The sequence below is a fragment of the Chelonia mydas genome, chromosome 3 (genome assembly GCF_015237465.2).
Source record: "Chelonia mydas isolate rCheMyd1 chromosome 3, rCheMyd1.pri.v2, whole genome shotgun sequence".
NCBI lineage: Eukaryota > Metazoa > Chordata > Testudines > Cheloniidae > Chelonia > Chelonia mydas.
The window spans coordinates 23,853,242-23,873,867 of record NC_057851.1 but is presented as its reverse complement, the minus strand read 5'-3'; the positions used below and the strand labels follow the sequence as shown (position 1 = coordinate 23,873,867).

Sequence of the window (20,626 nt, the reverse complement as noted above, 5' to 3'; positions counted from 1 at the left end):
ACATTCTTTCTTCCTAGACTTATGTAGGTAGAGCTTGCAAGAGTATTACCACCTTCCCCCCCGCACCTTCCAATCTGACCCATCTCAAACGGCTTAGATATCTGAAATTTTAGCTGTAGTTCTGGGCTACAATGATTAGTGGTCAAGTGAATAGATTGAAATTTCAGTCTGTCACATTATTAGAGCAGACACTTAAGAGCTAAGGTTGCAAATAAGTTTTCATTATAAGCCTGAAACTGATTTACCCTCTAGAATCCATTAAAAAGGCTTTTTTGCCTCAAAACTGTTGTATTAAATCTGAAGCATAAGTAGAATTTCTCAATTTATTCTGAACAGAATCCAACAAGGGATATTGATTCCTTTTGTCTTCAATAGCTGAGGTTCAAGAAAGAGACCACAGACGACAAAGAACATGGAGTGGATAAAATGCGTGTGTGACGGAAATACTCCCCAAGACGAGACTGATTTTTTCCTGACATAAAAGCAGCCAGATCACTTGTTATTGATCGCTCTTAGTAATCAACATATAGCTGAAGAAACATGCATACAGAGGTGGGTGACCTTATAAGAGACAGAAGAATGGCCATAGTAGGTCACCAGAATATCACTGGAACTAATCCTACAGTATATAAAGAGCGTGCATTTCTCTGATAAGGTTAGAGGCTGTTCCTAGAGAACTTTCATACTGCACTACCTACACCTATCCTCAGCAACAAACTGATCATTCTGATTACACACCAAAGGCAACACTATTACACATTCCCAAAGAAGCCAGTCATTTCAGCCCCACTATGACCCATAAACATATCCTTTTAAAAAAACTGCATAAATAATTTCACAACAAAAACTAAAATCAATAATAATTGGGAAAGATTTACCCACACATTAACTGGTAGCAGGGTGTAACATACCTGAATTACAACAAAATAACAAATGAAAAAAGGAAAGCAGGGCTATGTGATCTGCACAGAGTAGGCCACAAGATGGAGAGTAAGAATGGATGGAACAAGACATACATCATTGCTAAAGAGCAAGTTGCAAACAATCCCAAATATAAGAGTAACCGTTCAAAGAGGAGAGAACTGCCATAATACAGAGCTAGACCGATAATGCTCCAAGTCTGGAATCCACAAGTAGACTGTTGGCATACAATCAGGAGAGAGAACTATAGGAAGCATTCTACAGATCTGAAGGGATTAACATATCACTGCGTAATAAATAACCCACTATGATAAATAATTCCCCTGATTCCATCACACCAGAGAGCTGGCCAGCATTGTCAGAGCCTGCAACGACAGAAATACACACTCCAAAGATACCTCACCAAAATCATGAAATAAAAAGGGATGACCTCAGATTATACCACCTTAATTTTTTCTGAACTGGAAGTCTTTTGTCTAGTGTTAATGTTTTTTGTTCCACATCCAACCCCCTCCATGTATGTTTTATCTTGACTTCCTACATACTTTGTCCTGGGCTTCGGAGGCTGCAGCGTCCCAGAAGGAGCTATCCTGATGGCATGGAAATGAGGTTGTGACATATCTTAGTCCTGATGGATTTGCAGGTCAGGATCAGGACCTTACACAGTTAATAGAAGTGGAATGGAAGCCAGTGGAGGCACTGGAGCACCAGACTAATAAATTTGTGGTTGAGATGGCAGGATGGGAACATTTTGCACAGGTTCTTCATTGCTTCCTCAATCAGCTTTGTGTACCGTGTACCCAGTTTCAATCTGATGGACATATAGATTAAGTTCGTACATGCTCATCTACGAGAAGAGGTAAAGTTTGTACGCAGGCAGACAGGAAGTGAAAGAGGTTCTTTCTCCTAATCCCATCATCAATGTTATTTGGTCACCCAAACTAAGAGGAAAGCAAAGAAGAATGTCAAGGCTTTGGCTCAGTTTGAGAAATGGGGAAGATGCCTTTGATAGAAAAAGGAATACAATGTTTTGCCTAATTCAAAGTCCCCCCCCCCCTTCAAATCAGATCACGTAAGATACGTTCGTCAATGGCAGGGATTGAGTCCCTCGTCTCTGATTACCAGAAGTTGGGAATGGGAGATGGGGGATGGATCACTTGCGGATTACCTGTTCTGTTCATTCCCTCTAAAGCACCCGGCATTGGCCACTGTTGGAAGACAGGATTCTGGGCTAGATGGATCCAGTGGGGCCGTTCTTATGTAACCGCATTGTGTAGACCTGGGTTGAGTTTGAGTCAGCTGTTCTTCAGCCAGGGATAAGTCTTACAGAAGATATCACAGGATGTTCCTCCACTTAACCCACAACAAGATCACAGTGAAAGAAGAGAGAAGCCATCTCAATAAATGCCCCCCCCCCCCCCAAATTTGCAAGTTTAACTGTTTGAAGTGATTTATTTGGAAAATATCCTATAGAACATGCAGCGGTAGAAAATGCAAGTGTATCATTGCTGATCAGATGCAGTATACAAATGCAGAAGAAAATCTGGAACAGAAGGACTTAGGAGTACTTTAATAATGTAACTTTTTGTCCACCATTGATTGTCTTATCTGTTATTCAAGCTCTTGATGGTGCTTTATGGAGTATACTGAACTGTACTCAGAGCAAATTCAATACAAATGCTTAAAAAAAAAAAAAAAAAAAAAAAAGAGCCTTTTCATACCCTAGAGCTTTGAGAGAAATCTTACCCTAGTTCTACAGAAATGAATAAATATTTTATCACCATTGTTATGTATGTGTCAAAATATCAAATCTAATTTCAATCAAACCTGCCATATTTATCCTGAGGTAATTGGTGATGTGCACTTCAAATGTCAGCACCAAGCAGCTAATGCTTGTATTATCCCCAGTCTGAACATGTATATTATTATTTTTTTTATTTGTAGTATTTATGAATAAGGTAAACTATGGAGCACAAATCTGAACTAATACTTGCAAGTATTCCACCTTGACAAAAGAAAACAAATGCTATCTTATAATGCTAAGCAAGCAATTTATTTGGACAAGAAATTCTGTGATATCACCAGAATTCTGAAATAGTGGTTATTGACACACTGTATGCAATAATATTGAAGACATTGTGATTAAGGATGAAATGTTAAGTCTTTTTAAAGACTTTATAAAGTCGGTTTAAGTATTTTAATATGCATGGGGGTGACTATATTTGATAGTTCTGTTACACAAAGTAACAATGGTCATTGACTCCTGTGTAATATTACCCTTTCATATTCCATTGACACTTCCAGTGACTAAAATGTATTATTCTACAACATTGCAAATAGGTTAGTGGGGCACTTAGATCATACATATTTTGACTGCTACTATTAAGATTCTAATTCACCTGGCAGTTTCAAATTAGTTAGTTTAAGACCTGGCACTATTTCTGAGTGACAGCAAGGGAAAGATATGAGAGAGGGAGAGAGAGAGAACACGAACACACATTCCTATTTTTTCTTATGTATACTACATTAATGTAAGGAAGCCCCAAAAGTGATTGGGGCTCCATTGTGCAGTACCAGCAAAGTAAAAGGATTGACCTACTCTGAAGAGTTTACAGCCTAATTTAAATCAATATGCAGCAGTAAGTATAACTAGCACTAAGAAGGACTGGGAACGGTGGAGAGATTAAGGAAGCAGCATTAAGAACATGCATTACCATAGGCCAGGTAGATTTTTTTTAAAAATAAGATATGAATAACAAATACAAGGAGGTTTTGTTTTACCCTCTTCTTTTTACTTCAGAAATATTAGAAGCAGCATTCTACAGTTTTACAAGACGAGAGCAGTAATTCTTCAGCTCATCTCCACATGGATTAGATCTCAACTGGAGTACTGTGTCCAGTTCTGGGCACCACATTTCAGGGAAGATGTGGACAAATTGGAGAAAGTCCAGAGAAAAGCAATAAAAATGATTAAAAGGTCTAGAAAACATGACGTAGGAGGGAAGATTGAAAAAATTGGGCTTGCTTAGTCTGGAGAAGAGACAACATAACAGTTTTCAAGTACAGAAAAAGTTGTTACAAGTAGGAGGGAGAAAAACTGTTCTCCTTAACCTCTGGGGATAGGACAAGAAGCAATGGGTTTAAAACTGCAGCAAGGGCGGTTTAGGTTGAACACTAGGAAAAACTTCCTGTCAGGGTGTTTAAGCACTGGAATAAATTACCTAGGGAGGTTGTGGAATCTCCATCATTGGAGATTTTTAAGAGCAGGTTACACAAACACCCGTCAGGGATGGTCTAGATAATACTTAGTCCTGCCATGAGTGCAGGGGACTGGACTAGATGACCTCTCGAGGTGCCTTCCAATTCTATGAATACCTACTGGATGTCTCAAAAAGGTGCATACTGTTAACGATCACACTTTAATCTAGGGACCAAGATATTGAATCTTTAGGACTTTCTTCCTCCAAAATGTTAGCCAGCCATTCAAGTTAAACAGTTAAGAACAGCCCCCTCCACCCTACCTCCAAGTTTTAGACAGTTTAACTCTCCCCCCCACCCCACCCTCAGTTGTTCAAATTTAAATTTTCTTGACTCTTTTGCTGTTACTTTAGTAACTCTCAGTCTTCTCCACTGGAAGTTCAAATCCTGTCTAATATCAGCCTAAGCAGACCTCCCCATGCATGCACTCTGAAGACAGGAGAAGTCGAAGAACAAACAAAACAAAACAAAAACACTCAGGGCCATTTTTCTCTCCTTGCATATCACCTTTTGCTAATTGCCACATTAGCTTCCTTAAAGGGCAAAATAAAGATCCAAATAAAGATCGAACTGCTCTAATAACAGACATCCTAGAAACTCCTAGCTAGGAAAGAAAAAACTTGAATCTTCTTTAATAAAATAGAATGTAAAATATCAGCTTCACAAGATTGCTCATGCGGGGGGGGGGGGGGGGGGGGGGGGGGAGATCTTACAGTCTTATTTTTCCAAAGTCATCATAAAAGAAAATCTGCAATGTGAAGAAGGCAGTTAAACAATTCCACAGATGGTCTGGAAATAAAAATCCAGCAACTGATCAAATACAAAGCATCTTGTCACAGCACACGATGAGATTTAGCAATTCAAAAGTTAAATTTGTTAAAACGGTAAAGGAAATTTAAAATATGTGGACAGACTTAACTGTGGCAAATCACTATCAGACACTACTGTTAATTTAGCTATGAAAATTGCACAGTGATTTTTTATTAAGACAATACAATTGATACACAGTAGAGCTTATGTTCAGGTTCAGCTTTGTTATACACTACTATTTTAGATCAATTCACTACTATTAGGTCAAATTTGCATAGTAACTAATCATATAAACCCATTTATGATTCTCAGTTTACTCCCTTCATATTACAAGATGCCCATGACCAGAAAGCTCCATTATACAAAGAAAACAGAGTATTGTTCAGTGATGTGAGAAAAGTTAAACACATGCACAAAAGTGGACATTGTGCAGTTGTTTTGACAACCCTGAAATGCTACTCAGTGGATTTCCTGTGAAGGAGACATTTAAAACTCACAGACCAGTCTATAGACATTTGCTCATTCAATATGGCTTCATGTGAAAAAGGGATAAAACAAGCTTCGGAATAAGACATTTGTTGATTATATAGTGCCCTCTGCTGTTTTCAAGAGCAACTACAAGGAAGAGACATATTTCAAGTATTTTGTATTATTCCAAACATTCCATACTATTACTGTATTACAACTGTCAAAAAAGCTTGAAGTATGAAAACATACTCTGAAGAGACTAAAAATTATATGGAGTTATATGTTTTTTGCCTAAGTAACTTCCACAGCAATCTTGATCAGTTTAGGGGCGTGGCGGGAATCTTTAATCAATAACTCATCCTGGATTTTGAAAATCAAATTGAGTTCTTTCCTGTTGATGCATTAAAAATTCTGCAGTTGAAACCCAGGGCCTGTTCCAAAGCCCACTAAAGGAATTAGAAAAAAAACAAAACAGCCAGGCTCGTGAGAAGCAATGGAAATGTATTTAGGGAGAATGGGTCCAGACAACAGCACACATGAATATATTCAAGACAGTAGAGAAAAGGAGTGTAACATCCCCTTATTATTTGCTCCCCCCCCTTCTACTAGGAATCATTTTTTCACAGTGTAAGAGATATATTCCATTGAGGCCATCCAAACTTCTATTTGTTTTTGAACATTTAGTTTACAATTTTTTAAAAAGTGGGTGCCTAAGCTAGGCAATGAGAGTTTTTCGGTGCTCAGCACTGCAGAAAGATCAGGTCACTTATTTCAGCACCAAAAAAAGGATTTATGAGTCTAATCATACATCCAGATTTTTTAAGACTTTAGCTTTAAAATTCAGAAGCCATGATCCAATAATACAAGTCATATCAGGGTGTATGTTAATAGAATGCACTTCGAGTGGCTTTGATGCACAAGGTCAAAAGCAGAATGCTTCTCCTTCATCCCAAAGCATCTCTGCAGACAAGGGGAGCTGTGAAGAGTCACTATTCATTCCTGTCCTGGCTTGTTCCTCCGATAAGTCCACCCTGGTTGTGTCCCTGCATATAGTGTCCTGCCATCACACCGGTTGCATTTGCACTATTTTCTTTGGCTTCCTATCATGTTTGTCGTCTCCTCACCATCCTAATCTTTTTGATTATCGCCAATCCCATATCCTGATTTCACACTGTATTCTGCTCCTAATAATTTATCTTAAAATCAGAACATTTTACATCAGCCATCTTTAAAACAAACAAACAAAAAACCTCCACACCTCATCTTTACTACTTCCAGCCTTATGATGTCTGTTTCATTTAAAGCAGCTGCTTCTAAACTATCGCATAATACTGTCAGCATGCTTTGGAAGCAAAATGAATGTTTATAGCAGCCACTATTTTGTCAATGTCTATGCAGCACTTGAAGCTGTGGCCCAACTCCTTAGAACCTTTATGGAGCTATTGGCACTAACCAAGTTTTCTAGGTACACAAGATTTTACTTGTTTATGACTTCACCGTTGCTGTATTTCAACACTGTCTACTGCCCCTTTTCCAAGATGCAACCACTTAAATCTTCTCGGCATTTATTGCAAGTACAAGTCAAGTACACAAATTTTCCAGAGGAGTGAAGAGTATCATGAATTCAAACAAGCATGCCTCCCAGTTGTACAATGCACAAACTAAGGAGCTCAACTCTAGGTCATCTAATGTCACACCCTCCAACATTTTTCCATTTTCATCCAGTTTAAAAATCACAATGAAAATCAATGATGATTCCCTGTCCCAATGTCTTACACTGAACTTTGACTTGAACCAGTGGCTTCATTTTCTGCCAATTCTTATAGCAGTGCAGGAGTCTTCATATACAGCTTTTATAACTACAATGATCTTATCTGGAATGCCATAGGATTTTGCTACTTTCGATAATGCTTACCTCCAAACTGAATCAAATGCCTTCAGGAAGTAGAGGAGAACAGCAAACAGCCTTAAGTCCCTTCTCTCTCCTCCCATAACTGTCAGAGCATAAATATCTGATCGATGCAACCGTTGCCTGGTCTAAAGCCGCACTGCTCCTCACCTGCTACTTCCTCAAAAAGTGGCCTTAATCTATTAATAATTAATTACTTTCATCATGATTTTTGACACATCCAAAATCTCATACCATAGCTTGCTCAGATACACTGGTATAGGTTATTACTTTGTTGGGCAGTGGAAAGTACTAGAGAACATACTTCTAATAGGGCATCTGCATCTTATCACACAATTCTGTGTTTAGAAAAAAATATATTCAATTCCTCTCTAGGATTTCATAGCAAACCAAAGGAGGACTCCATTAGAATTTGAAAGAACTATTTCCATCCCCATCCTGCACTTCTAAAAATTTTACTTTTTTCCAAACCTCTTCTCCACTCATACCATCTTCTCCTTTTACCAGAGTGTTGGACCTGTGTAATGTCATTTGAAAAAGTGACACTTTTAGCATATTCTATCTAGAAATAAAAGAAAATGACAGCGTAAGTGAGCTGTAGCTCACGAAATCTTATGCTCAAATAAACTGGTTAGTCTCTAAGGTGCCACAAGTACTCCTTTTCTTTTTAGTATAAAGAACCATATTTAATTCTTCATAAGAGGCTGTAGTGATAGCAGTCATCCACTAAGTGGCATTATTTACTCAACTATAGCAATACAGCAAAAATCATCATCTGAACACAATGCATATATTTTCCTAAAAATGAATAGACTGAAGAACAGTATTTTGGATAACCAATTTCATTTATGAATGTCAAAGATTTAAGCATTATTCCAATTTAACTAACAGGTTTCAAGCTTATTAGTAACCTGGCACTACCAGGTTATTCTTTCAGTGAACACAATTGTAAATACATGGCAGAAATGTCCAGGCACAAAGCAATCATGAAAAAGATGCAAAACAGAAATGTCATATCATGCTGTGATAATTTGGGAATCTGTCTGTACGATTTATAAAATTATGAACTATATATCTGCATGAGGCTGCAAACTTAATTTTGAATGTGCAGCTTTTCACCCTCTCTATTGCCTCTTCACCTCCACAGTGGACTGAAGCCCCAATACACAGAGATACAGGGCTGACCAATAGAGGATAGTTGACTAAGTATTAATTGCTGGAAGTCTATCCACTCTAGATAGACTGACTCCTGCCCAGGACAGACATAGCCAGGTGGAGGTCATCTTGGCAACAAAGTCATTTGACAGGGTGTGTCATGTGGGAAAGTTGGTCAAGGGTGTCATCTGAATCGGGGAGGGAGGGAAGGGAGAAGGTTTTAAAAAGAGCAGAAATTGGTCTGCACAAGGGCCATTTTTCTCCAGTCCACAATGGAAAAGCAATCCAGCATGTGGCAGCCATGAACCATGCACTAGCATGGAAGCAGAAGAGCTCTGGACAACCTGCCACAGGCCAAAAATTGTCCTGAACTAGTGAGGAACGCTGGGACACAAGTGCAGTGTTTATTGTTTTCTATGATCTGCACTCTCCTGTGCATTAAATGATTAAGTAAAAGAGCATAAATGTATTAGAGAGCTACTGTGCAGAGAGTCTTTCTATAAGAGAACTGCTTCTCTACCATTGTTTGCCCCTGAGAGAGTTAAACTATAAACGAGATGCTTCACACCTTTTGGGTGGAATCTGGGACAGCAGGTGTTTAAGCAGGGAGGAATCTGCTCCCTGCTGGACCAAGAGGGAGTAGGCAGCTGGAAGGCAGGCTCCAGCTCTCTCAAGGGGGTATCATATAGAAGATCTGTATTCTGAGAGCGTGCCTAGAAACCCAGGGACTGGCTAGACTCTGGTTCAGGTTTACGGGTTTAAAAACACCCAGGAATCTCTTGAAACAGCTCTTGAATTAACTGATGTGAAGAATTGGTTGCAGATTCGCCCATGTGCACTAAATGTTTGTGGTAGGTGGATGTGTAAAATAGGCTGCTGGCCTGGTGTGAACTCTGCTGTGCCTACACAAATCATGAAAAATCCATTTTTAAAAACAGCATGTGGCAGCCCCTGTGCCATGTACATTGACCAAACCGGACAGTCGCTACACAAAAGAATAAATGGACACAAATCTGACATCAGAAATCATAACACATTCAAAAACCAGTAGGAGAACACTTCAGTCTCTCTGGTCACTCAACACACCTAAAAGTGGCAATTCTTCAACAACAAAAACTTCAAAAACGGAGTTCAACGTGAAGCTGCAGAACTGGAATTAATTTGCAAACTGGATACCATCAGATTAGGCCTGAATAGAGACTGGGAGTGGTTGGGTCATTACAAATCCTAAACTTAATTTCCCCAATACTAATTTCTCCCTACTGTTACTCACACCTTCTTGTCAACTGTCTGTAATGGGCGACTCTCTTACCACTTCAAAAGTTATTTTTCCTCCCTTGGTATCCCGCTGTTAATTGATTTAACTCGTTAGACTGACCTCACACTTGGTAAAGCAACCCCCCATCCTTTCATGTATTTTCACTCCATGCATCCGATGAAGTGGGGTCTAGCCCACCAAAGCTTATGCCCCAAAAAATTTGTTAGTCTCTAAGGTGCCACAAGGACTCCTCGTTGTTTTTGCTGATACAGACTAACATGGCTACCACTCTGAAATTAGCACAATGGAAGCAGAGTGCTCAACCAAGGACTGTATAATATTTTCATACATTGATACCTCAAATTTAGAAACCTAGATGCACACCAAGGCATCTGTAAGTAAGTGCTGAAAACTCACAGCTCTGGCTAATTCAAGTTGTGGGTGCTCAACACCTCTAAAAATCATGCCAGCTATTTAGATGCCTAATTTAAGGCAGCAATATTTGAAGATTTTGCCCTTAGTATTTCCAAAAGTTATTATACTACACTTAGAGTGAAGTATTTTCAGACTAAGATGCACTCACAGTGTTTACAGGCAAAGAGCTAGTTCATTAGAATTAGTTTAGCCTCTGAATGGGCCTGATTTGCCTCGTGTAGTCATTTACCCCTGCGAAGAGTGAGTGCAAGTAGGCATGAAACACTACTATTTGGTTTTGGTAGCACTTTATGTCCATTTTGCACAATTGTAAATGACTACACTAGGCACAAACAGAAGGCAGTGGAGAATTTGCATCAGTATGTACAAGAGCAGAGTGCAGTCTTGGATCTGACTTGTGGCCTAGATAACGATTACCTCATTTAGGCCCCAATTTTGGAAATACATAAGCATGTGCATAGCTAAATTTGCATGCTTAAACGCTTGCAGGAGTGAGGCCATTCTGTTTTTAAAAATGAATTTTTCCTGATGTGTGTAGGCACAGCAGAGTTCACACCAGGCCAACAAAAATGAGTTCTTTTAAAAAAAAATTTACACTGTACTCACTCCCTAAGGCCTCTCAGTTTGCTTCTGGTGACAGTTCAAAGCCCTGGTTTTGGGGCATGAAAACTCAATGGGACTTGTGCCCCTAAGTCACGAAGGTGCCTTTGAAAACCCTACCCATAATACTTTAAGCCATCAATAGGCTGGGCACAAGCTGCATCAGAGAACACCTCTCCATTCATGCCCACTGAGACAGCTCCTGTCTTAAGAGTATAGCCAGGGTGATACTCTCAAAGGACTCAAAGGTATTCTCCAATCCGGGCACTTGACTGTGAAACAACCTAGCAGAGAAGATAAAATTGAGCATAAGTCTGTGCCTCCCCATTTTCTAAAAATCCTACACCTTTTTGCAAAATCCTTCCTCCAAAGAAACACATAACAAGGAATTACAATGACATTACTCTCCTTAAGACTCGCTTATGTCACAATGCTGACAGAACATTTGACAATGACTAGACAGTGGGTGTGACTAGAAAGCTGCTTATTTATTATGTATTTGTATTGAAATAGCACCCAAGAGTTCCAGTCACGGACCAGGGTCCAACATGCTAGGCACTGTACAAACAGAACAAGAAGAATAGTCCCTGCCCCAGAAATCTTACAATGCAATGATTATACTAATCTTGATCTCACTATTGTAAACAGTGCACAAGGTATCTAAACATTCTTTTTTGTCCGATACTTTAACTGTAAGCTCTTTGAGAAAGGGACTAGTTTTTCACTTTATCTGGGCTCAGATGGTAAAAAAAAAATAATAAAAAAAAATAATGCATTTGTAGTTCTCTCACCAGTTCTTTAATATGTATTTCTGGAAAACTAAGATTCTTAAAAAGGTAAAAACTGAAACTTTCAAACAAAATACTTCATTAAGAAAAACTGCAAAAAAAACCCCAATGTCAAAGTGTCGTCAGTTCCACACAGTGTTTGGTAACAATAGCTCTGGAAGTTTTCATTTGCCAATTAAAAAAAAAAAAAAAAAAAAAAAAAACCACCACCACACACACAAAAGGTTCTTTTTAAACCCTGGCAAGTAGAAACTGCTTTTCAAATTTATTTTTTGCAATTTTTCTTCATTTTGCAAATAGCTCTACTGGAACCCACTTTTGGTAGCAAATGGAGTGAAGTGGCAAAAGTCTTCAAAGTTTCATGAGCACACCTCTGAGTAAGAAAAGTATCCAACAAACTATGAAAGTTCAGATAAACAATCAGCAACTCATTTAGAACTTAAAACAAGTTCCTGCAAATGTAGACAACATATACACACACTTATGTGTCATCTGGTAAGAAGTTACTGAAGTGTTAGATATATAATTTATTGGAAACAAATTAACAAATAATCAGGGCTTGCAGAATTTTCACAACATCAGTATCTCAAGTAAAAAAAATAATTGTATCAAAACAGCCTTTATAAGCCACAACCCTGACACTTAACAGAACAAAGACAATAGTGTTTTGTATTTGACCAGAATTCTGTTTAACTTTATTCAATAAACTTTAAAAAACCGGTTATTAACTATATCTTATGCTTTTGTTATTCCTCATTACCCCTTCCCACCTTTACTCCACATTTTATTATAGATCAGACTCTCTGTGTTAGACCCTCTTCGTTTTTGTTCTTCCTTCACCCACCTATATCCTTTCCTCTTTCAACAGTACTTTCACCTTAGTCCTCTTCCTTCTCGCCTCACCTCCCCCCCAGCAAAAGATCTCTGTCCTGTGCCTTAATTAATCCCCCCTCTTCTCTTTTTCTCCATCCTACACAGACACACACACCCCTCCACCTACAGCCATTCATTCACTGGCTCACTCAACTTCCTCTCCCACATTCAGCTGAGAGCAATAGCTTCTGGCTATTCAGCCCCTCAGCTCCTGCCTGTGAAAGTGACAGCAGCACATGAGCTGCACTGCTGCCCAGCCCCCATTCCCTCTCTTAAAGAAGCATGAGCCCTAGAATTTAACTGAGGGCAATATCCTCTCTATACCCTTTCTAAACTTTTATGTCTTTTTATACTTTAAAAAAAAAAATCCTGTGGAAATCTGCCGGTAATAATTTTCTGTTAAATCCCATAGGATTCTTTCATGAAGGACCCCCGTAATGTGGGCCAAGAAAGAAAAATAAGTGAGACCCAAATGCCAAAGCATCTATGTTGATTACTGACGGCACCTCAGTATGTATTTACTTATGGACTTGATGGCGTCATATTACATGGTAGAGAATACTTCCCTCTACTGCAGGACTCACCGAGTGAAATTCTATTGCTTATATTATAAAGAAGGTCAGACTAGATGATCATTTTAGTCCCTTCTGGCCTTAAAAAAGTGAATCCTTAAATTTGCTGGTGGTTCTATTCTGTTCCTTTTACATCACATCTATAATATTAGCATTGAGTTCCTGGGTTTATCTGAGTGTGGCTGAACCAAATCTGTTTTGTTGATATCCCCAAATGATGCAAACTTCTGATGTGATGAACTGATTTGTTTCTGCTCATAACACTGATTTTTCTTTGATGTTTCTTTTGGGAGTCACTTGCTCATAGCATACCATGCTGGATAATGCAAAACAGCTGTCCTGTTGACAGAGTAGAGAAGAGCTATCCTAAAGACTCATTTCCACACAGCTGCAGTCTCTTTTTCTTTCTGCTAGGAACCACTAGCCCAAACTGATTTCCTCTAATGAGCCTTGCCCCACAAAAATAAACACTATGCAAAGAAAACAAAAAATTGTCCCTCCCTTTAGGATTTGACAAGGAGTCACTATCTGAGGGACAGTCCGCTTCAAACACCCACATCTGCCAAAGTTTTCAAACAAGCTAAGAATAAGAACTGGTGAAGAGCAGCTTGTCTGAGTCAGAGCTGATGAGAACAGTTCTGCGACATGCTGCCCTAGAGATCCAGAACATTTCCTATCAAGAACTTGTACATCATTAATAGTGCTAACAGGAGCATTATATTTTCCTCTTCAGTTTTTGTTCCCCTCAAGGGTGAACAGCAGTAGCCAAATAGCAAGGCTTTCCCCCACAGAGAAGTGTGATGGGAGAAGTCATCGTCAAGGAGAGAGTACCATGGAGTCTGTAGGGTCTTTCAGACCAGGCTCCCTTCTCATTCATGATGCCTCAAAAGTCTTTTCTTGGAGGGAGACCAAGAGATTATCTATAAGGCAACTTAGAGCATCACAAGCTGGGGTATAAATCTACAGTGCTCTAACATGCTGGGCACTACAATTTCCACAGTATACTTTGACGACCAGCTGTTTCAAAGTTGTCCATGCAGAGCTGTTGCTGTTGTCTCTCTCATGGGGACACTGTACCAATCATTTACAAAGTGCAGGCACTCCAATAAAGCCAAACACATTTAACAAAAATACACACTCTACAAGTTTACAATATGCTACATTTCAGAATATATATTTACTTTCATTTAAACACTGCAAAGGGGAAGGCATATAAATCACTCACACACTTAGCAATTTCTTACCTAGTAAGGTAGTAGTTCCAGTTCAGGTTCAATAATCTAGAATAATGGACTTAGAAACTCTGCATCCATCCGTCACATAAAACGCACAGGAATCACACCCAGAATCACTATGCTTTTCCTTTCCTTCAACTTTGCAGATGACACTTCCCTACCTTAAAAAGAAAACAAACTGGGTTATCAAAGAAAGCCTTTACTCATTCTTTAAAAAGTGAAATTTGGAACATTGTTAAAACAGACTTAGAACAACAATTTTAAAGGTGTGACGGAGCTGAATTTTTTAAATATTTAATCTGAATTTTTATTCATGCAAATATTCAACTATTGTTGAACTGTCTCAACACATTAGTTGGGATTAAATTGATGAATTGCTGCCAAAATTGATGCAGGTTGTTTTCATGCAGCTGAGGCATGTGCATTATGTTAAGAATTCAACTAAATTATGGGAATGCGTGAGACACATGCCTTGTAAAATTTAGCTGCTCGTCATAATACCTATACTCATTTAAAACAAGTATTTACGTAAACAAACTGCTTTTGCCAAAATCCTTTGCATAGTGGAAGATTTCTGAGATTGGCTCTCATACTTTCAGAAGATTACCAAAGCTTTAAAAATAATAAATAATAATAATAAAAAAAATCACACATCACTATTAGGGAAAAACAAAGTAACCACACACCAGGGTTATTTCTAGCGTATCAATCTCTGTTTTTTATGGCTAAAAATCCACCATTCATTCCATACTCAAGAACAGCTGCATAGTTGTTTTTGTTTGTTTGTTTACGAAGTTACTTTTGAAGGCTCATGCTTTTCCTAGTACAGGCACAAAGTCAACTTAAAAAAGTTACTAGCCACTAAACAAAAGGTTGGAATTCAAATGCCAGTTCACCCATAACCACAATATTTCTAATATGGTAGTAGAAAAGAGAAGTCTCTTCTCTAAGTATCCAGGTTTACTATTCCCTCTGCTGTGCAAGTTTAGAGGCAGAGGTAATCAAGCAAATAAGCTACTGGGAGAAAACCTGACTCTTGAAATCCCAGAGCTACACTTCTATAGCTGTCATTACAGTAGAATCTAAAGTAACTGTTTCCAATCTAATCACAGGTTTTCACTCTCTGAAATTTTTCATGCTTGATCTCTGCCTGAAGGTGAATTTTGTTTTCAAAACTCTGAAGGGAAAATAGTTTAACTTTTTAAAAAATAGTTCCTGTTTGGTTAGAGATGAGTGGCAGAAAAGCTGGAAGAGCTGCACAAGTTGGAGAACTCTCTGAAAAGATTGCCATATTTTGTGTTTTCTAGCCCGCAGTGACCTAATAGAAGCAGTTTATTGTTCTGAGGCAATGGAGAGAGTGTGTGGAGGATGACCATGACACTTGAGTTAAAGCAAGCTTAGGACCTCAGCAGAGAATAGTAGGTAGAAAGAAGCCTCAAATCTTTAGAATTCAACAGGGTATTTAATCAGTTCTTACTGGAGATGAAAGGAGGGGGAAAGATAGCCATACACCTGCTCAACAAATAGAACCACTACAGCACTTCAGGTGCAACACTGCCTTTCAACTAAAAGAATTTCTGAGGCATTAAAAAAAAAAAATAAAAAAAAAAAATAAATGAAGGCTGACTTATACCAGGAAGAGGCAAGTGGGTAGATGAGGGTCCCTGGAACAGGAACTCAGGCAGCTCAGCAATGGTGCGAAAGAGAGCCACAGTGGAACTAACTAGAGACATGAAGCAACTGCCCATTCATCTTGCTCCATGATAGGATCAAAGGCCTCCTAATTAGAGCACTTGAAAACAAAGATCCATATGGAGGAAAGGAAGAAACCATTATTGATAAAAAAGCCACCCATCCCCCATCATGCAAAGCAGAATTGGTTAGGCTCTTTCTGCCTTGGTAGTTTTTCCTTCAGTGGCTTGTCTGCCCTTTTAGAATCTCTTCTGAAGGGAAGCTGATGTAGAGCAGGGAAAAACCCTTTCTGGGAGCAGTGAGTCTGGGGGCCACACGAGTGGGGCTTCATAAGGCAGTGGCGCCAATTCCTGCACCATTGCTAGAGTGTTATGGTTCTGCCTGCACGTCTGCACACCCGAACAAAACCCCATGATAGAAATAGAGAGAGAGAGAGAGAGAGAGAGAGAGAATGAATGAATCTGTCTCCTTTCGCCTAACCAGAGTCCAAGAATTTACTGCATGAGAGAAAACAATCAGTCATTCTAATTAGTCATTCTATGCCAGCCTCAAAAAAAGTCTTGGAATATCATAGCTAGTAAGAATTTTGAAGGCATCAGTAGGTTACAGCACTCAACAGCAGATTTTTCAGAGATGCTGAGAATTAATAGCGGAAACCATTTTCTGGAAAACTGAGATACATTAAAAAGCATAGCTAGATAGGGTTTAGCTCACGCCACAAAAGTGTTGCACAATAATTCATCATTAAGGAACCTACATCTCAAGTAAAGAGTCATTGATCTCAGAACATGAAAGCTGACTATTAATAATGCATTTTTAAAGGTGCTAAATAAAAAGTTTCAGAGCTTTGCCATGTTACACCACAGTTAAAGCTGACCAGAGTCTTGTCAGTTTCCATTGCAGCTATTGAGAACCATGAAGGCAGAAGTGAAACTGACAAAACACTGGGCAATTTTATTCTGCTTGTCATTGCAGCTTCTCATAGTATAATCAAACAACAGCATTGACTGAAGCTATTCACTGGTGAGGACAATAGAAAAAGTGGAGTTATGGGATGGATACAGTATTGGACACTCCCCTCTTGCAGCAGAAGGCTAAGAACATCCCGAGGAAGAAGCAGAATAGCTACCACCATATTTGCTCTCATCAGCCAGGCCAGGACACATTGGGGAGGAAGGGAACAAGAAGAATGTCCTTTCCCCCTTCCAGTAGCCAGAGGATGGCTGGGGGTTTCAGGTTTATCAGAAACTTAAAAACCAAAACATGTGAAAATGGAGACATTCCTGCCCCAAAGCAAATTCCAGGGACAGAACCTGGTAGTAATCCAGGACCACTTCCTTTACCCAACAGTTGACCAAGGAAGGGAACATTGGATTCTCAAATGGGTATTACCACTGGGCAGCGAAGCACCTCCTTTTAAAAACATAGTCCTCCAGTTATTAGGCATTTGGGACCTTTTTCAAGCTCTTTGTAGGAGGACATGCGAAAAAGAGAGGACGAACTGAAAACTATGCAAATAAAAATACAGCACAATTATATCCGGTTGTCATGGGGAAAAGGTCAAAATTTTAGTTTAGAAAAGAGGTCTGGCACACGGTATTTTGATATCAAATTGTTTGCTATGGAAAATGAGAAAAAAAAAAAGTCATGGTTTGGCCATGGGAGAGAATATAAATCATTTTGTAGAAAAATTGTTTAAAAGTGGTTAGCTAACTTTAAAAAACACTCTTTATGACTTGGACACATATGGAGCTAAATTTGTCAGATTCTTGCTTAAAAGCAGCTGATCAAGGTGAAAGACTATAATCTTATAATTGCAGAAGTCACAATCATCAGTCTTACAGCCGTAACAGCAACCTAGTACTCCATGAAAGAAAACAGAAGACTGATGTCAGTAAGGGAAAGAAGGCACAAAAACAGAAAGGGAGACTTAGTAAGTTAGTTTTAATGTTTCATTTAATTTTCCACTAAATTGAAAGTAGGCTAATAATGTCATAATTAAATATACTGTAGTTCAAAACGGTCTCATTCCTTTAAAATGCTCAGGATATGTTTGTTTTGGAGGGAGTAGAGATTTGTATGAAAACGCCGGTATATTTTCAAGCTGCCTTCATCTTCAAATTGGTAGGTGTCAAATTTTTCAAGTCCTGTCCAAGAATTAAAAAAGCCATTGCTGGAAATCTTTAAATTCATTGCAGTCAAAGAAAAAAATCCCCACGTTTAAATGCACAAAGAATTAAACCAAACAGCTGCTGTATGATTGATACTGGAATAGGGTACATCACAGGCAATACGTTTATAAAGAACAGAGGAATAAAAAGATGCTCAAAAGGAATTTAACAGGAAATAACTAACATGTTTGAATTGAGGCTTGGGCTGGAACTAGGCTCTGAAGCATGAATGGGGGTGGTTTCAAAAGCCTGAGCCTCAACTTCAAAGCAATAGCTACACAGCTATTTTTAGAGCGCTTGCATGAGCTCTGCTAGCCCGAGTCTGTCAGCCTAGGCTGGGAGGCTTGCTCCTGTGGGATGTGTAGACATACCATAAGAAATAGTGATGAGGTGGATTTCCAGAATGTAAGGCCTGATCAGGGAGAGGTTTATATATCTAGAAAAGAGTTAGGAAGCAATTTAAAATGAAGCATATAAAAACCACAGAGGCAGTGACACAGATCGTGCCACCACAACACTGTCTTATTATCTGTGCAGAGGCATAAAATGAAAATTTAAAGAAGAGTGCAAACAGATGTCAGGAAATACTTTTCATAAAGCAAGCAATGAATGTGTGAACGGCCTGCAAGGCAAAAGTTGTTGAGGCAAGAAACATTTTACTCCTGGGGAAATTCTGTGTCAAAAAATTAAAAATTCTGCACATAATATTTTAAAATTCTGCAAATTTTATTTGTCAAAGTAACACTATATAACAACACCAGTTTCAATTATTTGGCAATTTATTTCAAAATACCTGTCAGCAAGTATGTCTGTAACAATACAGACACACACAAAAATTCCGACAGGATTAGAGAATTAAAGAAGCCCTTAGGACAGAGGTGGTCAAACTACGGCCCGCGGGACAGTCCTGCCTGGCCCTTGAGCTCCTGGCCGGGAAGGCTAGCCCCGCGGCCTGTCCCCTGCTGTCCCCCCACCCCTGCAGCCACACCGGCAGCGCGGCTTGCTCCATCCGGGCGGTAAGGCTGCAAGCTCCTGCTGCTTTGAGCAGCATGGTAAGGGGGCAGTGGCAGCGGGGTGGATAAGGGAGCAGGAGGTGTGGGGGGGGGGGGGGGGAATGTGGGAGGTTGGATAGGGTGTGGGAGTCCTGGGGGGGAAATCTGCCAGAGGGCAGGGGTGTGGATGGGGGTCAGAGAGTGGTGGGGGGTAATAGGAGGGGGGGGGGGGGTCAGTCAGGGGACAAAGAGCAGGGGGGGTTGGATGGGTCGGAGGTTCTGAGGGGGGCGGGAAGTGGGAGGGGGCGGGGGCCAGGCTGTTTGGGGAGGCACAGCCTTCCCTACCCAGCCTTCCATACAATTTCGCACCCCGAGGTGGCCCTCAAAAAGAAAGTCTGCCCACCCCTGCCTTAGGACAACCCAGCTTCTGCTTCCCCCTCGCCCACAGAGCCCAGCTGGGGAGCCAGATACTTACGCCCCTTCCCCCGCAGAGCCCAGCCACCCCTTCCCCTCGCCCAGACACTCACAGCCCCCTTCCCCCCAGAGACCAGCTGCAGGCCCCTGGCCCAGACGCTCACACCCTCTACTTCCCAGAGGCCAGCTGCAGAGCTCCATCTGTCCCACTCAGACACCCACACCCCCTACCCTCCTAGAGCCAAGAGATTCAGAGGGAGAAACAGCCTGATCCTGGTCCCAGGCTTGCACAAAGGTTCCTGCGCGCCGCTGCCTCCTTCCTTCGGGTCATGCTGGGACCTACAGCTGCCGGGAACCCGCCAGCTCCCTTGCTCTCCCCCAATAGTGTCTTTTATTTACGAGCGGGGCTCTGCCAGGTCCAATGGCCCCTAGTGTTGGCCAGCAGCTCTGCAACCCATTTCTGTGGGAGGAAAGAGGAAATTCTGCATGCACAACATGAATTTCTGCAAAATTCTGCATTGTCCAGTGGTGCAGAATTCCCCACGGAGTAACATTTGGGTTGTTTGAGAGAAAAATGCCAACCATTGGGAAACTGCACAGTGAGAGAGGGGAGCAAAATCTCTAAGAACTGAATATTCCTCAAAGATTCTTATGTTGTCAATTAAAGCAGAGTACTTTTAACATAATAGTCTTCTTTACATACAAAATTGTAAATAAACTTTCAATACAACTTTAAAAGTGGCTGCAGTGGAGCCCCAGATAGATTACAAAGAAACAAGAAAATAGTTAAAGTATGTTATTAAAATTATTACCCTTTCTGTAGTATTCTGTCCTAAGTAGGAATGAGCAAAAGATATGTACAAGTAACTGTTACATCAGACTCATACATCAGAGTATGTTGAAACCTCTCTCACAGCTGCCATGTACTTGTAGGTTTCTCTTTCACTGTAAGGCCAGTACAATGCAATATCACTACACTTTCAAATTTAGCAAAAGCATTATGCCAAATTAAGGGTAACTCAAAGAGGACAAACATCACACATTAGTTTTGTTACTATTTTGGTGCCACCTAGCA

The 20,626-nt window shown here is 40.0% G+C and overlaps 1 protein-coding gene across 7 annotated transcripts in view; it reads right to left on the bottom strand.

The window, feature by feature from the left end:
• The window catches only part of CYRIA (CYFIP related Rac1 interactor A), a 74,454-nt gene that overhangs the window by 35,101 nt on the left and 18,727 nt on the right, over positions 1-20,626 (bottom strand). For 6 of the 7 annotated variants that reach the window (XM_043542242.1, XM_043542244.1, XM_043542241.1 and 3 more), the window contains exon 2: positions 14,292-14,443. The exons of the other annotated variant lie outside the window; for it this stretch is intronic. The gene's annotated coding sequence lies outside the window, so the exon portion shown is untranslated. The remainder of the gene's footprint in view (positions 1-14,291; positions 14,444-20,626) is intronic. 7 annotated transcript variants of the gene reach the window in all.